Raw genomic sequence first — 7,264 nt, 5'->3', positions numbered from 1 at the left:
ATTCTCCAATTGATAAATGGTCAAGGGATATGAACAGACAATTCTCAGATGATGAAATTGAAACTATTTCCACTCATATGAAAGAGTGTTCCAAATCACTACTGATCAGAGAAATGCAAATTAAGACAACTCTGAGATACCACTACACACCTGTCAGATTGGCTAAGATGACAGGAACAAATAATGATGAATGTTGGAGGGGCTGTGGGAAAACTGGGACACTGATACATTGTTGGGGGAGTTGTGGAAGAATCCAGCCATTCTGGAGAGCAATTTGGAACTATGCCCAAAAAGTTATCAAACTGTGCATACCCTTTGACCCAGCATTGCTGTTATTGGGATTATATCCCAAAGAAATACTAAAGAGCGGAAAGGGACCTGCATGTGCCAAAATGTTTGTGGCAGCTCTTTTTGTTGTAGCTAGAAACTGGAAGTTGAATGGATGTCCATCAATTGGAAAATGGTTGGGTAAATTGTGGTATATGAAGGTTATGGAATATTAGTGCTCTGTAAGAAATGACCAGCAGGAGGAATACAGAGAGGCCTGGAGAGACTTAAATCAACTGTTGCTGAATGAAATGAATAGAACCAGAAGATCACTGTACATTTCAACAACAATACTGTATGAGGATGTATTCTGATGGAAGTGGAAATGTTCAACATGTTCAACAAGAAGATCCAACTCACTTCCAGTTGATCAATGATGGACAGAAATAACTACACCCAGAGAAGGAACACTGGGAAGTGAATGTAAAGTGTTAGCACTACTGTCTATCTACCCAGGTTACTTATACCTTCGGAATCTAATACTTAATGTGCAACAAGAAAATGGTATTTACACACATATATTGTATCTAGGGTATATTGTAACACATGTAAAATGTATGGGATTGCCTGTCATCGGGGGGGGAGAGAATGGAGGGGGGGGATAATTTGGAAAAATGAATTAAAAAAAATGGTCTTGCCCTCAAAGTTTACATATTATTGCGGAAAATGATGTCAACAAAAAAAAGTAGGAAGAAAATCTCTGCATAAGCAAGATAATTGTATAAATATTTTTATATACATTGGATTTATCATATATTTTCACATATTTAACATGTAATTACAGGTCACCCAGGCTAGGAGGTGGAAGGAAGGAGGGGGAATGTTGGAACAGGAGGTTTAGCAAGGCTCAGTGTTGAAAACTTGCCATTTCATATGTTTTTTAAATAAAAAGGTTTCCTAAAAAATATTTTTAAAAGAAAACCTCTGCATACAGCCTGAGCAAAATCCTCATCTGATGAGCAGTTGCCTTGCTTACCTTAGCCATGGAGACCTCATTGGGTGATGCCCATTGTGACATGCTCTAGTTCATTGTGACATGCCTGAGAACACCCAAGGTTTTCTGACTTAAAGGTGATGATCTCGCCACAACAACCCAGTTGGATCCTGAAAGCAAAGGGAGTAGGATGTGTGTATAGAAGAATGGATGAGTGGACAAATAGACTATTAGACTAGATACGTAGATAAGTGGTGATGGATGGATGGGATAGATAGTATAGACAAATAGATTGAATAGATACACTTGATGCATAGTTAAAAAGATAATGATGAATAGATAAGTGAAAAGATAGATTTATAGTAGAAAAGTTTATAGGTAGAATAGAGATTTATAGGAAGAAAAGTGATATATAGGTAGAAAAGAGATTTATAAGTAGAAAAGCGATTCATAGGCAGAAAAGAGATTTATAGGAAGAAAAGCGATTCATAGGTAGAAAAGAGATTTATAGGAAGAAAAGCAATTTATAAGTAGAAAAGATTTATAGTAATTAAAGCGATTTATAAGTAGAAAACAGATTATTAGATAAAAAAAGTGATTTTTAATTAGACAAGAGATTTATAGGTAGAAAAGGGGTTTATAGGCAGAAGAGAATGAATAGCTGCATTAAATATACATAGATAATGATTGAGTCAATGGAGGGTTAGGTAAATCAGTAAATAAATTACTGGAAAAAGAGATCCTTTCTGGTCCTCATCAGCATCATACCAAGTGCTCCTGTCAAAGATTGAGACTGCCTTCAGGTCAGTATTAAACTATTATATTTTATTCTTCAATATTATAGAAGCTAAAATGGTTGCTTTCTATCTGGCTTGGGAAATATTTGACTTCTCTTTCCTTCCCTCTTCCCCCACCCGCAAAAAATTCCAGTTTGTGGATGGTTATTCCAGTAGATCAAATGGACACATATCTTTCACTTATGCTGTAACATTTTACCTTTTCAGGCATCCTATAAGCCACTGCTAAAGCAGAGGAGATACTGAACCACTTGTGACCAGATGCTGGTGATATTGAAGGCATGTCTTCGGACCTCAGTGATCTACATAAACTGGGATTTAGCATGTTCATGAAGGTAAAGCAGCTATATAGAGATAATCTATCTTCAGTTTCCCTCCTGCAGTCAGTGTTAATAAGGGGTTGAAGGTAGGGCCAGGTTGCTGACTAACCCTATATGTACTAGAAGTACAAATAATCTGGGAAATAGAGAGCCTACCTTTACAAACAAACAAACAATCAAAAGCAGATTCTTTGAGTTCAGAAACTATTTTCTTTTTCATCATCCTATGCCTGGTTCCCAGAAACAAGATGACTTGCTCATATTAGAGGTTTCATAAATGCTTGTTGAATTCAGTTACATATAGATGAAGACCTTTTCTAAAATTATTGGCAGCTGGCTGGTACAGTGGATAACACTGTTGGACCACACTTGAATCAGCACCTGATTTCAAACACCAACTGTAGGACTCTGGGCAAGTCACTTAATCTGTGTTTGCCTCAATTTCCTCATCTGTAAAATGGGAATGGTACAATCATTTTTGCTCCACCGAGAATAAGCCTTTGAGAAATATTTGGTTTCAAGTAGAGTCACAGCATCGTGGATTTTGAGCTGGCGGGAATATTTCAGGGTTTCTGCTTCCATATTTTACAGAGAAAGTTACTGAGACTCCGGGTGGTTAAGTATATTTAGTATATTGTCCCAGCGCATACAGGTTGTAAAAGGCAGAGACAAGAGTCAAACAGATCCTGTTTATACTATCATGTTAACTCTAAGTGTTCATTACATATGTGTGTATGTGTGTGCATATATGTGTGTGTATATTTCCATACTTCAATCTTTTAACCTATAGCTAAACATATTAATTCTTAAAAAAAAAAAAAAAAAAAGGTGGTGGGATGGGATACGGGAAAGACACTGTAATAAAGTAACATTAAACAAGTGGAATTTTGCTGTGCTGATTATTTCTTACCTGCATGACTTTTTATTATCACTTAAACTCCCTGAGCGTCAGTTTCCTCACATGTTAAATGAGATACTTGAGCTCCACGACCACAAGGAGACTACATTTCTAGTTCTAAAGTTCTGATTCCACAGCTGAAAATCTACGAACATTATGTCCTAACGTAAGATCTTTATTTGATCATTAATGAGTCATATATTAACCTGACATGCTTGTCTGATGGCTGACCCCATCCTTGTTATGGTGAATGTTACAGGTGAGCCGACCTCATCCCGGTGACCATCCACTGCAGATCCTCTTTGTGGTTGGTGGGGTAACGATATCGGAAGCCAAAATGGTGAAAGATCTTGTTTCTTCCCTGAAGCCTGGAACACAGGTACTGAACCCTAAATAACAGGACATGCATCTCCCTGGCTCAAGGATGGGAGAGTCTGGCTGTTCCCATAAGGGTGGGTCTGAGCCTTAGGGGTAGCATCAGAGAAAACATGGTCTATATTACTTTGGAGATGGTGAAGCACTGTGTAAATGTCAGATACTATTCTTACTACTACTATTATTACTCGTACTCTTACACCTATTATTATTACTACTACTTCTACTATTACTCCTCTTCCTACTCCTATTAGTATCACTCTTAAGATTACTACTATTACTCTTCCACCAACTACTACAATTACTCCCACTCTTATTACTGTTACTATTCATACTACTCCCATTCCTTCTAGTTCTCTTCCTCCTGCTACTACTACTATCATTGCTCTTATTCCTATTAATACTCCTTCTACTACCACTACTACTATTATTTGTAATACTACCTTTACTATTACTATTACTATTACTTTACTATTACTATTACTATTACTTTACTATTACTATTACTACTATTTCTACTACTAGTAGTGTAACTCCTATTCCTAGTATTATTACTATTGCTTTTACTACTTATTCAACAAAAAAAAGAAGTAGGAAGAAAATCTCTGCATAAGCAAGATAATTGCATAAATATTTTTATATACATTGGATTTATCATATATTTTCACATATTTAACATGTAATTACCGGTCATCTAGGGAAGGAGGTGGAAGGAAGGAGGGGGAATGTTGGAACAGCAGGTTTCACAAGGCTCAGTGTTGAAAACTTTCCCCTTCATATGTTTTCTAAAATAAAAAGGTTTCCTAAAAAATATTTTTAAAAGAAAACCTCCGCATAAAGCCTGGCACAATCCTCATCTGATGAGCAGTTTCCTTGCTTACCTTGGCCATGGAGACCTCATTGTGTGATGCTCATTGTGACGCGCCGGAGAACACCCAAACTTTTCTGACTTAAAGGTGATGATCTCGCCACAACAACCCAGTTGGATCCTGACAGCAAAGGGAGTAGTATGTGAATATGAGAATGGATGAGTGGACAAATAGACCAATAGACTAGATACATAGAAAACTGGTGATGGATGGATGGGATAGATAGGATACACAAATAGATTGAATAGATACACTTGATGCATAGTTAAAAAGATAATGATGGATAGATAAGTGAAAAGATAGATTTGTAGTAGAAATGTTTATAGGTAGAAAAGAGATTTATAGGAAGAAAAGCAATTTATAGGTAGAAAAGAGATTTATAATAAAGTGATTTATAATAGAAAAGAGATTTTTAGATTAAAAAAGGGATTTATAAGCAGAAAAGAGATTTATAGGTAGAAACGAGATTTATAGGCAGAAGAGAATGAATAGCTGGATTAAAATATACAAACACCCCCCCAAAAATATTGCAGTTTATGGATGGTTTTTCCAGTATATTAAAAGGACACATATCTTTCACTTATGCTGTAACATTTTACCTTTTCAGGCAACCTATAAGCCAATACTGAAGCAAAGGAGATACTGAACCCAGAGTGACCAGATTCTGGCGATATTGAACACATGTTTTCGGGCCTTGAAGATCTACTTCAAACGGGATTTAAATTGTTGTTGGGGATTTTTGATCTATACTTTGGAGTTTATTGTACTGGTGGGGGGAAGGGGACAGATGATGTTGCTGATTGTTGTTGGGGAGTTTTGATCTATACTTTGGAGTTTATTGTACTGGTGGGGGGAAGGGGACAGATGTTGCGGAGTTTGATGGGGTTTTTAAAAAAAAAAGTTTTTTTCTGTTTCCAAAAGTGTCAAGTTGTCATTCTTTCAGCTTCCACATGATTAGTGATATTTCCCAGTTTCTTCTGTGCTATCTAGTGATTAGATTTGCCAGCTCGTTAATCTAAAGAAATACTTGTTGGCAAACTTATTGGGTAAATTAAATTTTTCCCTTATTTGCAGCTAGCCCATACTGCTGATGGGTAAAGCTGGCTATATCCTATCTGGGTTTGGGAATAAGAGAGGGAGGCAGATTTCTTCTTCTTTGAGATTGTGAAACAACTGTAACCAGGACCTTTGCCATCAGAGGCTTGGGACCGTCTGAAAGTCTGGGAGCAAAGAGCTATTGGGGGTTAACAAGCAGCAGGTCTGTTGTGTTCTAGCCAGAGAAGTCCCAGAGAAGCTAGGAAGTGGCCCTGCTGAAGTCTTTTGGATCTTCCTGGAGGAGCAGAGCAGCCATTCCATACCTGGAGGGCAATTCAGAATGACAAGGGACTGGCTTAGAGATTTGCATCCAGGTGCTTCCCCTCAGCTCCAGGCGAAGGCTGAGCCAGAAAATAATTGGTGTCCCCACAGGCTTGTGCTAGAGCCCCCCATTCCCCCTTTGAAGTTTCTTCTGCCTGACTTGTGCTCATTATAATCTATATGACTGAAATGTAAAATTTCTGTTTCTGAAAATCTAACCTTTCTTCAGAAGTTGGGAACCTAAATCCCCTGGATGAAGAAGGGGGATAGTAAGAGTGCTAGAAAAGCAAATGGGTGCTCTGGAGCCAGCAAGATTGGAGATGGGAAAACCCCTTCTGATTTGATTCCATAGATAGTGGCAAACCTCAGGTTAGCCACAAAAGATGTTTGCACTGAATGATAAAGCTGGAACAATACCTCTTGTGAATTGATGTACAGGCCCTGGCAATAAAATGAAACCAAACTAACTCCCAAGCAGAATGCAGCCTTCATTGGATGAAGGGCCCCAGAAGGCTTTGACAAGCCAGTCAAGCCGGCTTCCAGAGCTAGTGCTTAGTTTGGCCTTGGGAATCCTCCCAGGGTGTGGAAGAGAAGGTGGTCTGGATGGCTCTCTGACAGCACCTTCTCATCCTCCATCTTGGGCTTTCCACTTCTGGGCTTGGGCTTGGAGGGTCTCATCTACAGAAAACCACCTCCTTGAGGGCAAGAACTGTTGGAGCTTTTCCGTGGTAGCTCTGCCATTTTTCCACTTCGAATCACTTCCAATTTACCAATATTTCTTAAGGAAACAAGCATTTATTAAACTCCTATGTACCAAGCACTGTGCTAAGCACTTTACATATATTCTCTCCTCAACAACACTGGGAGGTAGGTGCTATTATCCACACTCTCAGTTAAAGAAACTGAGGCAACAGGTCAGCAAAATAGAGGCTAGATTGAAACAGATCTTGTCTTGTACAGACAACTCTGGCCTAATTAACAAGGGGATTCTAGATCTGCAGCGTTCAATGGGGTGTTTTCCAAATTCTATATGATGAAAGTTACCTGATAAAGCTGTCTGGGGTCTTAACTGTGGCCCTAGCTCCTCTTGCTTTTCAGCCAAAACGTAGGTTCCATCCCAAGAGCAATATGGGGGCTTAGCTCCCTTTCCCGCTGGCTGCTTCTACTCATGTCCCCAGTTTCTGGTCCCTGTGTCTTTTGTGACCATATCATTCATTTGGTAGCCTACCTCACCCATCTTCCTTAGACTACTCAATCAGCAAAGCACAACTAAACAAGGAGCAAACATATATTACATACTTACTAGGGGTCATGTATTACACTAGACCTTGGAGACATAAAGATGAAAACAAAATGGTCTTGGTTCATGGGTGGAGCCAAGATGGTGG

The 7,264-nt window shown here is 38.6% G+C and overlaps 1 long non-coding RNA gene across 1 annotated transcript; it reads left to right on the top strand.

Annotated features, from left to right (window-relative positions):
* Window positions 1-1,364: 1,364 nt before the first annotated feature.
* Window positions 1,365-5,440, top strand: LOC141560869 (uncharacterized). Its single transcript, XR_012487850.1, has 4 exons — window positions 1,365-2,064; window positions 2,266-2,393; window positions 3,536-3,655; window positions 5,128-5,440. It is a non-coding gene; the product is annotated as an uncharacterized LOC141560869 (long non-coding RNA).
* The last annotated feature ends 1,824 nt before the right edge of the window (window positions 5,441-7,264 follow it).

The sequence above is a fragment of the Sminthopsis crassicaudata genome, chromosome 3 (genome assembly GCF_048593235.1).
Source record: "Sminthopsis crassicaudata isolate SCR6 chromosome 3, ASM4859323v1, whole genome shotgun sequence".
In the NCBI taxonomy this organism is placed as follows: domain Eukaryota; kingdom Metazoa; phylum Chordata; class Mammalia; order Dasyuromorphia; family Dasyuridae; genus Sminthopsis; species Sminthopsis crassicaudata.
The sequence above is the reverse complement of the archived record's forward strand: the minus strand, read 5'-3'. Positions and strand labels throughout refer to the sequence as shown.